The sequence below is a fragment of the Thalia democratica genome, chromosome 1 (assembly GCF_965202585.1).
Source record: "Thalia democratica chromosome 1, ktThaDemo2.hap1.1, whole genome shotgun sequence".
Classification (NCBI taxonomy): domain Eukaryota; kingdom Metazoa; phylum Chordata; class Thaliacea; order Salpida; family Salpidae; genus Thalia; species Thalia democratica.
In genome coordinates, this window is record NC_139165.1 from 55,273,340 (window position 1) to 55,288,035 (window position 14,696).

A 14,696-nucleotide genomic window follows, 5' to 3' on the forward strand; every position below is an offset into this window, starting at 1 on the left:
GGCTGCAGGTTTTGTAAATAAATATCGAAAATAATGAGACTAATTATATAGAAAAGAATACATTGATACGTGTTTACCCTTTTTAGCTAGTAGTTTGTCTATTAATTACTAATTATAGTATATTCACTGTTCAGTTTTAATGTTTCAAACACGATTTAACTTAATTTACACTATTTGCTTTTTTTTTTTTCTTTAATTATAACCTCAGTATTCTTTTATTGTAAATGTTGCCACTAGACAAAATTAGTTATGTTTCTGAATACGTTTTTATACGATCGCACCTGGTTTAATTTTCAATACTTTAATGTTAATTAATTTTAAGTATATAGTTTTTAAATAAAGTCGTTAATAAAAAAAGGTTATACTTAAAAACAGTACTTTTAGTAATTTTATTTTGCTCTAAAATAAAAACAAAAGCTTTTATCAAAATTCAAACAATAAAATTATTTTCTTTGATCAAACAATATTTTAACCATTAACAAAGTAAAACTAAATTTTAAACACTTACTTTACAGAGTTACTTTTTTGAACTTTAGACATTATTTAAATCGTTATTCTTTAGTTAGCAGAATATTTTTAACCAATCTGAAATTAAAACAAGAATAATTACAACTTAATTTTTTTAAAGTCTATTAAACGCTAAAAAAGATGTTTTTTAGTATTTGTATCTGTAGATAAATGAGTTAGTTCTATTTCTAAAGGGTTTTTATCGAAGTTTTTAAGAAGTTTATAAATATATACTTAAACAAGATAAAACAAACTCAATGTAGTTCTTAGAAATATTTCAAACCTTATTTAAATATGTAGCATAAAAAGTTGCTAAAGGGTTATTGTGAAAGGATTTTTATTTCTTTTAAAAAAAGTCAGTTTAATTTTTAGCAGTTTATTAGATCTATAACTAATTATTAATCTTGTTACAAATATTATTAAGTATTTGATTAGTTTAAACGTTTAACAATAAACAAAATAAAAATGTAATTAAAACTATTAAAATGTTTTTTCCATATGACTATTCTTTTTATGTTCTTGGGGATTTAAATCTACCAAATATAGATTTGACAATTTCTAGCACAGACTACAATGAATCCCATGACTGTTTTTTTGATTTTTGCACGGATAATTTTGGTCTAGATAAAGTCATATCTCATTCAATAGCTTTTCCATTAACAAATACGAGTGACCATAACTTGATTTCATTTAAAATTTCAAAAAGTTATCAATTCCACTAAAGATTCATATCATTTTAAAAAGGCATTTTTTGAAAACATCAATAATTACCTATCAAAAAAATTGAACTTCATTATTTAACAAGTTAAAATATCTTTAACATTTTTATGACGAATTCATCAGCACAATTCAAACCTCAATTAAACGTTTTACACCACTTTATTCTAAAAATAACAAAAGTAAGAAAAATCTATCTAACATTAAAAAATTATTAATAGAAAAACTTATTTTGTACCAAAAAGTAAGATAAATAAATCATTTTCTAAAGATTATAAAAATAAGTCAAAAGAATATCAATTAGCCGTTAAAAAATACAATTTTGAGAATGAAGAAAAATTCTACAAAAACCCAAATGAAAAAAAAGTTTTATAGTTACGTAAAAACTAAACTAAAATTAAGTACTGCAATACACCATTTATATGACCATGATGAAGACAAAAAATTAACCTCAGATTTTTAAATAGCCTCACTTTTTAACAGAAGTTTACAAAAGTAATTTAAAAAAGATTATAACCACCAATATTTTAAACTAGCTCAAAAAAAGTAGTAAGGTTCAAAGCTTTTTTATAATCTATGAAGTCATTAAAAACTCAATCTGTCCTGGACAAGACGTTAAAATGTATCTATGGTGTGCGACTCGATACCCGAAAGGTTCTTCGTGCACCAGGTCCTAAGACCAAATATTTTGAGCATCTTTGTTTTGTCGCTTAATAAACAATTGTAATTAACCACCTAAAACATAAAATCATTAGAACCCCAGAAACAATCCCACCCTATTTTATTAAGTATGCGATTATCATTTATCAAGTATTCCATCAATATTTTTTCCACTTTTATTGATTTTCAATCGCTCAATATAATTAGCTAAAGTACCAAATCAATGGAAAATGTCTTTTGTCATTCCAGTCTATAAGAAAGGTAACAAACACAACGCATTAAACTATAGGCCAATATCTTTAACTAGTGGCTTTTCTCGAAATTTTGAACACATTATATCTATAAAAATTCTAAATCATCTGTTTGATTATAATTTACTATCTGATAAACAATTTGGTTTTGTTCCTAACCGCTCGTCAAACATTCAACTTCTAACATGGATTAAATCAATGTTTTTAATTTTCAAGCCAGGTGTTTTATTATACATAAAACGATTTAATCAAACGTGAAAGTTTATCAAATTTAATCTTAAAAGTAAGTTTCAATGCCCATGTTCAGCTGTTAAGGATAGTTCCTTATCTCAAAAACAAATGTATCAAAGTAGTTAACACTGTTTTAAAAGCGGTATGTGTTCAAACATTGATATTAAAAGTGATATGAGTTTATTTGCAGATGATACAAAAATTTTAGTGAGTCAAATATATCTTTACAATCTACTCTAGATAATATCAACAAATGGCTAGAAACTAAAAAGGTGATTTAAATTCTAAAAAGTGTAAAATTCTAACAACTAAGAAAAACAAACCGTTTGACTAGATTGACCTTTTAGTCAATAACACTAAAATACCAAGAGTTAAAGCTTTTAAGGATTTAGGAATATGTATCTCTGAAAATTTAAATTTGAACGAACACATAAATTATTTATACAATTTTGCACAAGTTTCATCCTATCAAATATAAAAAAGTTTTAAAACTAATTTAGCCACTATTCTGACAAAACTATCTAAAATATACGTTCGTCCTGAGCTTGAATAAAATACACAAGTTTAATCACCAAATTAAAAAAAAGTCATTAACAAAATTGAGTCTATGCAAAGAAATTTTACCCGTTTGATATGTAGTCGTTGTAACATATCCGATACTTCATATAATTGATAGATTGGTTAAACTTGGATTGAAATCTCTTAAATATAGAAGATGGGAAATTGATTTATTTACGCTTTATAAAATTACTAATGGAAATTATAAGGATTTTTTTAGTCAATTTTTCAGTTTTTCCAATAATAAATAACACTTAAGAGGAAATAATAGAAAAATAAAATAAAAACAAAATTTTAAAAACAGTAAGTGGCAAGGTTAATTTTTTCACAGAGCAAAGACTATGTGGAACAAGTTACCACAGGATGTAGTATCGTGTGAGAGGGTGGATCATTTTCGCTTAAAACTAAAAATACTTGATTTAAATAGTATAAGTATCAGTAAAATTTAGTAAATTTTCACAAAAACTATACAGTAAAACAAAAAGTTCTTCATTTTTCTGTTTGTAATATTAATTAGTTTTATTTCCCTACGCCTCCCCTAACAGACTACTAATTTACTTTTATCAATTTTGTACAAATGTGTTTTTATGTACAAAGTTATCGCCTTTTATACCAAGCAAATAAGTTTAAACTTATTAATGAGTTTTTTTTTGTTTTAACTTTAATTAATGTTATTTTAAAGTTTATTCTTTATTGAATATAAATGTTTTTTATTTCTAATTTTCTCATTGTGTGTTCTGTTTAAGTGGCTCAGGTTTTGATGCCTGAGTCCAACATTGCAAAATAAACAATATAATAATAATAAAAGTAAAGTTGAAAACTTTAAAAACTAAAAATCTTTAATAAAGTAGATAAAAAAGTTTTAAGTGTCTTTATCGTAGAAAATTAACTTAATTAAAAATATTAAAGTACACTTTTCTTAATATACTACAGCAATTTTACAAATGTTTAAAAGTTTCAAGGTATTTTTTTAAGTAAAACTTTTTTAACTTAATTAATATCAAAAGATTAAACATCAGCTTCAAAATTGTACACAGATGTATGAATTAAGATGTCTAAATGTTTAATTTTTTAATAACATGTTATAGTTTATTTACCACAATAAAAAAATAAACGCTAAAAAGTTTTAGTAAAAACTACTTTTGTAAAGAAAGGCTTTTCGGTCATCGAGCTAAAATCAAATTGAAAATTTTGTTTGATAAGTTTTACTGAAAAAAAAAATCATACTGAAATAGATTAAATATTAGATATAAAGAACGTTGTATATAAAACTAAGATATAAGATAACACTAATTACAAGTTACGAAAGCTCCTTTAATTTTGTTTTATTTAAATTTTTATATAGTTATTTGTCTTAACTAAAAAAGGTTGCTCAATTTACTGGAATGCAACGAGCTTATTTAAATAACGATGTGCAAATTAAGTATTTTATTTACTACCAGGTTTCGGTGGCAAAAAAATGCGACCTTTTCAAGCATAATAAAATAGTAAACTGCACAAAGCAATGTTGCTTATCTATTATGTTATTTAACATGCATTGTATTATTTATGCATGAAAATCTAAAAAAAAACTAAAATGCTACATATTCGAAAATTCAAGCTTATCAGTGTAAAATTAGGTAAAATTAGTACTAATTTTAAAACAAACTAAATTTAATTAATGTAATAAGTCAAAAAAAATAGTAAACTGAATTAAAAGCTTTTAAAAAAATTAAAAAAAAGTTTAAAGATATTTATACCTAGAAATTTATCTAAATGGAGTTAAAAACTGTGTAAAATTTAAATTTAAGCCAAGTATCAACATTAACAAAACTCAAAGTCACTGAAATTTTCAAAATCTTATTTGTATTAAGTTTATGTAACAGTCAAAATTTAAATAGATTAAACAACTATCTAAAAATATATTTCTAAAAACTTTATCTAAAATGAATTAAGATCTATCTAAAAACTTTAATTTAAACCAAGTATCAACAAAACTCAATGAAAAAGTCAAAAATATTTTTTGTTCTAGTATTTTATTCTTATTTAAGTTTTATCTGTTTTCCGGTTTACTAATAAAAATTTGTTTCCGTGTCTGCATGAGTTCATTAGTTCCATTCTTTTGTTGATGGAATTTGTATCAGATTCAAATATTAATAAAGATTCTTTTAAGAACAACCTACATGTTACTGTTCCTGGTTTAGATTTTTTTCCGTTTTTAGTATCTTCCAAGTTAATTTGTAGTTCTTGTTTTCCTTTTTTAATTTGTGTGTTAGTTGTAAAAATTCAGTTGCTTGTTTATACTGGAGGTAGTTTTTTTCGTTTGTTCACTAAATTTTTGGTATTGTGTGTTGCTATACGTTTTTTAGCTAATTGACACTTAGTGCAATGTAAGTGCAATGTATATTTTTGATAATTTTTCTGTTTTTATTGCTGCCTGGTAAAATAAACTTTTTGCCCTACATTCTCCTCCTTCCAGGGGGCATGTTTGTTTCTTTCTGCAGTTATATGATTTATCTTTGTTTATTTTGTTGTTGTTTATTAATTTTTTGTTGTGGTTTTTTATTATTGTTTCAATTTTCGTCATGCAGCTGTAACTTAATTTTATAATGTTTTTTTTTTAAATTTCCTATTTTCTCCAAAGTGTTTGTTTATTATTTTTAGAGACTTTTTACCTATGTTTGTTTTTACAGATTTGCAATATTTTGGACTGAACCATATAATTTTTCTTTTTCTATTTCTTTTTTTATTTTTGCATTCTTCTGTATAGTTAATTTCATAATTGTATTCGTTTATCTTTAAAGCATAGTTATAGTCTTTTTTTATGCTGTTCAACAGGTTTTCTTTACTTGAAATTTTAGAAAGTTTGGTCTATCATTTTTGGGATTTGTTTGAGTATGGTTGGTGGGTGGTTTTATTTTGAATTTTTGTAATTTATTTTGTTGTTGTCTTTTCTGTATGGGTAGAATGTATGGTTCAGTAGGTTGAAATCAATCTTCCAAGTAGTCAATCTTCCCAAGGGTTTTTAATAATTAAATTTATGCCTACGCTTTTAATAACTTGTGCACTTTTATCTTAACTTTACTATTTCTTCATTGCTTAATTTCTTTTCTATAGCTATTAGTCCGTCGTCTCTGTATAATCCTAATACTAAGTTTGGTAAGATATTTTAGTCCTTGTAAAACGTGTAGCCCAATTAACACACATAATAGGTTAGCTGCAAATTATTAGGTTGTTCAAGGCGTAAGGCTTCTGTAACAAGTCTACTAGCTTTTATGTGATTTAACTAAGTTCTATAACTAACCTTATAGAGTTTTTAATAAACAATATTTATTTTCTCACTAGACATAAACTTTTTTGGGGATGCACGACTGTTCAAATTCGGACTTTTCAAATTCTTAGAAAAAATTTGATAGGCCATATCTTGAAAAGTAAAAATCTTATTAGTTATATACAGATACTTTATTTTTTTTGGAAAGTATTAAATTTTACTAGAGGTACGGATAAAATAAATAATTAAATATAGTATTTTTAAGAAGATATCAAAATTCTCTTTTAATAAAGGTTTTTTTATATTTTTTCTATCATTATGCAAATAAATAAATCTACAATCCCTTTTTATCTTTTGTCCTAGACAAGACGTTAAAAGGTATCCGTGGTGTGCCACTCTACAACCGAAAGGTTTTTTCTTACACCGGGTCTTTGAACCAAACTTTTTGAGCGCTTTTTTTGTCGTTCAATAAACTATACTATTTTCAAATTTATATTACTTATAAGGTCTTTTGAATATTTTAAGATCTTGAATTGTCGGAATTTGAAATGTCATGTAACCATTAATTAGAGATGTTTTTAAAAATCATACAAAATACATAACGGCATCAAGCTACATAGTACAAACATTGATTGACGGATGTTATATTAATTCAGTAAGTTAGAAAGTAGAAAGAAAGGTGGAAATAGTTCAGTTTGGGATCTATTCTTTGCTGATGATGATGCAATATTTTCTGGCAATAACATGCTATGCTATAATTTATTTTACCATAAGCGTTTTAAAAACTCAAGTTACAACTTACAAGTCATCGAATGTATACTCAAACAATAATATAGACCAATTAAAATATTGAACATAATAAATAGTTGGTACACCTTAGATCAATTGTTTTGTTATATCAATAGACCAAATACATAATAAGTAAAGCGTTAGGCATTATTTCTCAATTATATATATATAACCTCTCATTAATCATCCGAGAAAAGTCAGTTATTTATTTTATTTGTTTATGTATTAATTTGTTGTACGGCAGATAAACCTTGACTTAAAACGTATTGGTCTCACCACTTCGTACACAACCCTTAGCTATTGCAGGCATTGTTGTTGTGCTATAACTAAATATACTTTATAATCTTACAGATAAAAAATTTGTTTAAGATGTAAATATAAGTTTTCGATTTTTTTTATAATATAGTATCAATTTAAGTATATTATTATCTTTTTTGTTAGCTCCAGAAAGAAATAAGAATTAATATCACTTATTTATTTTAGTAATCTTTCATGGCCAGAAATTGTTTATATAAACTAGTAAGACAAAATAATAGGAAAAATTGCATTTGTTTCTGGACTTTCTACAACTAAATTAGAAATATTTTTTGTTGTTAAACTTCTATAATTATGTTGTTTTAAATTGGAACTTTTAAGAAATGAAACTTATCATGATTCGATAATTTTCTTTGCTATGAAATGATATATTCTTTGCCATGCCATCGCAGTACAACAAATAGTATCTGCCATTTAAGTATTTTTTTTGATAATTCTTTTTCAAAATGAAAAATGTGCTCATAGCTTAGTTTAAGAGACTGAGCAATGTAATTTGGAGATGCAGGTTTGACCAAAACTAGTAGTACACATACATTTAAGCATTGCATTATTTAAACTTTTAGTTTTATAGCTAAGTACAAAGTCTAAACTTTAAAATACAACACAAAGTTATAGTAATTATTATATTGCTTTACAAGTAAAAATACATGTGTACATAAATTTTTATTTGTCCTGGACAAGACGTTAAAAGGTATTCGTGGTAATTTACAGATGGGTTTTTTTGTACACCAAGTCCAAGGAACAACAATTTTGAGCGCTTTTTTTGTTGTTCAACAAACAATATATATTTTATGTAACTTTTCCTGCAAATTTTTGAAACTTAAAACAAGATAGTTTTTAAATAATTTAGTTTTAAAAAATTATAACTGGGTGTAAGTTTGGAAATATTCTGATTGTGTGTTGCTTCAATGTTTTGATTTTGCTGCTTGTTGTGTTGGTCCTATTGTTTCTGGTTCAGATTTTTTTAATATATGTGTGAGTCATAGGTTTCAATTTTGCAACAATCAACTTATAAAGTTTTCAAGCTTTCAAGGACCCTTATTCCATTAAGCCACACATTTTTGTTTCTGTTTCAGATTTATCAAGTAGTTAAGATTTTATATACTATAAACTCAGTTTTATAATTGTGATATATTACAAAGTTTAATAATTTTTTTTATGGTAAAAAAACATCAGTCTCAAACTGTACCCCTTGCAACAATAAACGTTTTCTGGGGAATGAATTGATGGATTAAATTATTTATTTTAACATATGTATTTTTTCATAGTACAATTATACAACACATCTAAAAAATAACAAAAGTCAAAACACCACAAAAAGAATTATACTTAAACATGATTTAAAATTTCACTTAAAATATATTTGCAACTAGGAAAGTAACAAAAGACACTTTCTACCGGTAATAAATAATATAAATTAGCTTGACAAAAATTGAATATAAGGTCTATATATTTTTTCAAATCAATATATATAGGTAATAAGTTAATAGTTATTTGCTTATATTTGAAAGCAGACATATACAAAATAAGTACTAGTACACTCTAAATGTATTTTTTAGAGTTTAATTTTATTTTAAGACAAATATAAATTATTGTTGTGTAGCTGAAAAAACGAAGTATTAACCACAGTTCACTTTTTTTTCTTTTTAACTTTAAAGTTCTAATAACTCTAAAATAAAATATTTTTACTAAAATAGTTTTTATTAAAACAAAAAGTTTTTGTAAATAAGAAGATTAGTTTTATTTATAATACATTTTTTTCTTAAAATTACTTTCTATCACAGTTGTTAATTTTGAATAAAAAGAATTCTAAGCTAATTTTTAAAATATGTTGCACTATCAAAGTGTTTGCTTTAGTTTTGATAACACAATACATCTTTTTTCAGAAATTTCTATGTTTAAACATATTAAACTTTATAAAAGAATAAAAAATGTCTCATAGCTTTAGTAATCAAAGTAGACCTTCAACACAAATGGATGAAATATACCAAGAGTTTGATGATGATTTAGATTCACTAATTCCTGGATTGAGTAAGTCTGTAAGTAATTTTTGTTTAATATTTTCATTTTACTTTAATTTGTAATTAATAAATTTCAATGTTTGTGTATAATTCATAACAAAAAATTTTGAAATCTATTAATGTATATTATTATTAAACCTATTATAATTGGTTATTATTTTTTCAGTTGGAACATTTATAATAGAGTGCTTAAATTATACTTAACTCATTAAGTTATTTAAAAGTTCTAAAACCACCTTTTATTCATCTTAATTTAACTAAAAAGGGACAAGAAGACTTGTAGTTCAAAAACATAGAATAAAAATTGTTTGTATAATTTTAAACTATTTGAAAAAAAAACTATGTCCCCCTTTATATAATAATAAATAATAAAATATGATATGTACAGGGTTGCTACTTTACCTGGAAACCTGGAATTTGACAGTTTAGGCAAAAAAAAAACTGGAAAAAGCTGGAATTTCGAACAAAAATCACTAGAAAAACCTGGACAAACCTGGAATTTCAACAATTTTCACATGTTTAGAAGTAAATTTCAATTTGACTCAAAAATCTATCATATAAATAAAAAAAATTCGTCATCATCAAAAATTTGTTTTATTAAAAAACATATTTAAAGATTTTTAAATAATTTTTTTAATTTTTGCATGTCAAGTAACAAAATTTTGAAAAGTTACAAAAAAACTATCATATAATCAAAATTGTCATTAAAATAAAAAAAAAACGTTTAAAGTTAAGTACAGGGTTTGTGCGCGTCAGGCTAAATCAGTTTTTTTGAAAAAAGTTGATAAATGTCAGGCTAAATCAGTTTTTTATTTAAAAATTTGAGAATCTCAGTTTTTCTCAGTTCAAATGCTTGAAAATTTTTGAAAAAAAAAAAAAAGTTTTTAAAGAAAAAATCAGTCAGTATTTTTAAAAATAAATGCTTAAAACTTTTTGTTGAATCTCTAAGAATTTTTTAAGAATCTTCATTTTTTTGTTTTGAGTAGATTATATACATCATAATTATGAAAATTCATAAAAAAAAGAGTTTAAAGTTAAAAATTACACTTTAGTTCAACAACTTAGCTGTTTGTTTGAATTTTAATACTCCTGTAAGCGCGTTTCATTTTAAATTTTAGTAAAACACACAATACAGGTTGTTTTATCTTTAAATAAATCTTCTGGTTATAATGTTTGTAATTAGTGCTTAGTTGAATTGAACAATTGTGTTAAGTTAAATATATTGAATTTTTACACTAGTAATAGATTAGATATAACACTTACCATAAAACTTATCACTGAATTTGTTATCTTATAAGGGGGAGGGGGGTCATTCAACTTTTTTAAATTTAGTCTTATTCAATTGAGTTGTAACTAAGCTATGAGTTGCATTTTGCAGATTTTTAAAGCTCAAAATATAATTGAGATAAAGCTGGTTGAATTCAGAGACTACAATAGTACAAATCAAGACTCCTCAAAACCTAAAATAACTTCTTGAGAGGATTTCCTTACTTTGAAAAAATGTCAGGCTAAATTTGTCTCAGTCAGGCTAAACAAAAAAAATGTTGAGCACAAACCCTGTAAGTAGCTATACAGTATCTTTTTAATGTCCGTATACTATTTAAGACAGTTTTTTTATCTTAAATTTTATGTTATACTAAAATGGATCAAAAAACCTGTTTTTTCTAAACTTGGAAAAATTTAGAAAACCTGAAAAAAGTTTTCAAAAAACCTTTGACAACCCTGACTTGGGTTAGTTTGACTATTTTCAGGGTTGCCACTTTACCTGGAAAAACATGGAATTTGACAATTTAGGCAAAAATAACCCAGAAAACCTGGAATTTTAATCACAAAATCTGGAGAAACCTGGAGTTTTTAGTAATTTTAAGATTTTTATTTGTAAAATTTTGATTTGACACAGAAAATCTATCATATAGTTTAGATTTTTTGTCATCATCAAAAATTTTTCTTATTAAAAAACACATTCGAAGTAACTTTGCAGTATCTTTTCAATATTTTTATACTATCAACACAGTTTCTTAAATAGAATTTAACTTAAAACTAAAAATAGACCCAAAATGTGTACTTTTAAAAGCCTGGAAGAAATTTGGAAAACCTGGAAAAAAATTGAAAAAACGAGTGGCAACCCTGTATTTTTGAAAACTCAAGTTATTTAGAATTATTTTTTTTAAATTCAAGATATTTTATTGGTCTGGAGTTTAGTTAGACTGTAGTTTTGAGTAATTATAGTGTTGTTACTTCATAAGTACTGAACTGATTAACTTAAAATTTAGTAAAATTGAAATAGAAGTTTTGAATACTCTGTATACAAGTTTCCATTATTATATGTGAAGTAACTTTAAAGTTTTTAGGTATATTACTTAAATTTAAATTACAGGCTAATAATAAAGTTCTTAGTAAAGACAGTTTTCGTTTTAATGTCATAAAAATAAAATTATGGACTTAAAATTTCAATATTGTAGAGTAAAGATTATCAATAGTATGTATACAAGTTTTCATAACTAACACATTGTAAATAGTAAAGTGTTAAGCTAAAAACGAATCCTTGCTATGACTTCATAATTACTGAATGGTTATAAATTTTTTTAATTGTATGTGTACAGTTGTAAGCAGAGTAACTTCATTGAAAATATTTTTGAAAAAAAAAACTCTACTCCAATCAAAAGTACAGGCTAGTTTTCTATGACTTGAAGTCTTCTTGTTTTTTTAAGTCCTTTTGTTATTGTTTCAGTATTTTTAGATATAAGCTTACTTAAATATATTCTTTTCCATTTTCTTGTCTCATATTACTTTTTTTAAATTTTTTGTAGACTCAGGCTATTTTGATCTAACGGGCTAGTTTTTGGTTATTCAGGCTGATTTTTTTGTTTCAAAGAGTGGTAACCTTGCAACAATTATTAACTCACTTTGTTTAGTATAAAACTTTATAGATGTTTTAAAACCTTTTAACAATAAATGACTGCATGTAAATTTGCCTAAAAAAAGTCAAGTTAATAAGTAAGTTATATTATTATAATTGTACAAATTTGTTATTTTAGGTACATCATAAATAAATTTAGTTTATAATATTGTAAAGTGTTTTCTAATTGTTTTTAAAATTCCAGTATTATGCATTTTCAGAGTTTATTTGGAAAAACTCAATCAGTGTCCCCAATGCAAGTCAATTCAAGTAAAAACCATTTACTCAAAGTGAAACACCAAGTAAGTTTTTAATTTATTTATCATTCTTTTTAAACAAAAAACAAATAATTTTTTTTAGATGGAGTTGAGTGATTTAAGACAAAAATATGCAGACAAAGAAAAAACGGTTGTTCTGAAAAATATAGAGCTTGAAAAACAACAACACATTTTAATACAAAAGTTAACTCAACTTGAAAAAAAGTTTATTGCAAGTTTTTATATTTTTTTTGTTAATTTATAAATGTAACAAAAGAGTTATTTAAATTTTAAATTAAAATTAAAAATTGAACATGGTACAGGAGTTTGTATGATTGATTATAAAAATAGATTTATTATAAATCAAGACGTTTGCCACGGGTCATGCTAAGTCACTTTTTTTGGGGTCAAAATGACCAAAATTCAGTTTTTTAGGTTTTAATAGTAAAAAGTCAGTTTTTTTAGATCAAATTTCCTTAATTTTCAAAGCCTTAAAAAAGTAAAAAAATTGACAAAAGATTATTTAAGGTCAGACTAAAATTGCAAAATTTTCCTAGAAATTTACTTACAAAATCATTAAACTCCAAAGCTTTCAAATGGTAAAATTAAGTAGAAAAACCCTTGATAAAATCAGACTAAAATTGCAAAATTTTCTTAGAAACATGTTGAACTATACCCTAGTTGAACAAGCAGTTGTTGTATGTAATTTTTTTAGTATTGATGATCTGTGACAAGGACACTTCCATAGTGAAACTTTGATATATACGCAAAAGTCTATTTTGTAAAATTTTAGAATCAGACTGTTTTTTGTTGAAGTAAGTTATTAAGATCTTTATAATTAAGCACGTAGTTTAGTGATTTATGTAACAATTTTATGCGTGTGGTTTACCTCTTTATATAATTTTTTCAGAGTTGTTTAGATTTAAAAAGTATTAAAAGCAGATTATATTATTTATTTTTGTATATTAGAGATTTAAAACAAATAATGGAGAAGTATTTTATAAAACAGATATATGGTTTATTTTATTATATTTATAATTAAGTATGTAAAAGTAATGTATTTATTTAATTTAAAGTTTTTACTTATACACTCCAATAACTTATTATTACAGTAATCTTTTGCTGAAGTACACATTCTGAACATAGCAGCTACTTAATAGAAAGTTTGTAGCTAAGAATTACCAGTCTAAATAAAAAAGAAACCTGACAGAAAGTTTTTATTTTGGTTCAAAAATGTGTACTGAATAAGAAAATTGTACAAAAATGCTTAATTGTCAAAATATGTGTACTCAAAATATATACTTATTAAATATACGTATTAAGAATGCGTATTTAACTAAAAGTGTGTACTTAAAACGCATACCTTAGAGGAAGGTAAAAATCAGGCTAAATCGGTCAAAATCTTTAAAAGTCTGACTAAATTTACAAAGTTTTACTTGGCAACCCTGATTGATACGTATAGCTTCTAGTATTCAAAACTATTCAAAAACTGATTAGATTAATCCTTACTTTATGTCACAACAATTTTTATTAACACAAATTGATTTTTAACTTGGTTACCTAAATTTCTAAGTATAACAACTTTTTAATACATAATTCAAAAATTATGAAGTTTTTTTAAGGTAATAAAGCACTTTAAAGTCTAAGTATAAAGTTTTTAAAGAATATTTGTTGCAAAGGTATAACGAACTACAAATAAAAAAAAATCAAAACTATTCAAATTTGCATAACCTTGAAGATGTTACTTCTGAGTTGCTTAAAAAAAATCAAAAAGTTAATATGCTGAATCAGGAACTTATACAATTAAAAAACCAGAAGAACAGCATTGTAGAAGGTTTATTTATGTTTTATTTTAAAAATCAATTGCTTTTAAACAGTTTTAGCATCAAGAAACATAAATAGAATAATGACATGGTATATACACTTCTTACATTTAATGATGAAACCAAGATTTTTTTTTGTTTTTTCAAATTTTTCTTCCTTTTATGTATAGATTTTTGAACTAGGTCTTTTCATTCTTTTGTAGTGAGTAATTAAATTTTATAAACATAACCCAATATAGTTTTTATTTATATTTACTGAGTTTTAAAAGTAAAATGATATATACAATGATATCCAAATATCTTCCATCATAAGTATGAAATTGTTTAGGTATAAGTAAAACTTATTTTGAAACTTTTGTAATACAAGTAAACTAATTACACTATTAAAACTTATTTTAATTTTTAATTAAAACAGACT

The 14,696-nt window shown here is 24.4% G+C and overlaps 1 long non-coding RNA gene across 1 annotated transcript; it reads left to right on the forward strand.

Moving 5' to 3' along the window:
- Positions 1–9,260: 9,260 nt before the first annotated feature.
- LOC145849168 (uncharacterized) lies at positions 9,261–14,248 on the forward strand. The gene is made up of 4 exons (XR_014372330.1): positions 9,261–9,317; positions 12,420–12,500; positions 12,559–12,680; positions 14,135–14,248. It is a non-coding gene; the product is annotated as an uncharacterized LOC145849168 (long non-coding RNA).
- Positions 14,249–14,696: the final 448 nt, after the last annotated feature.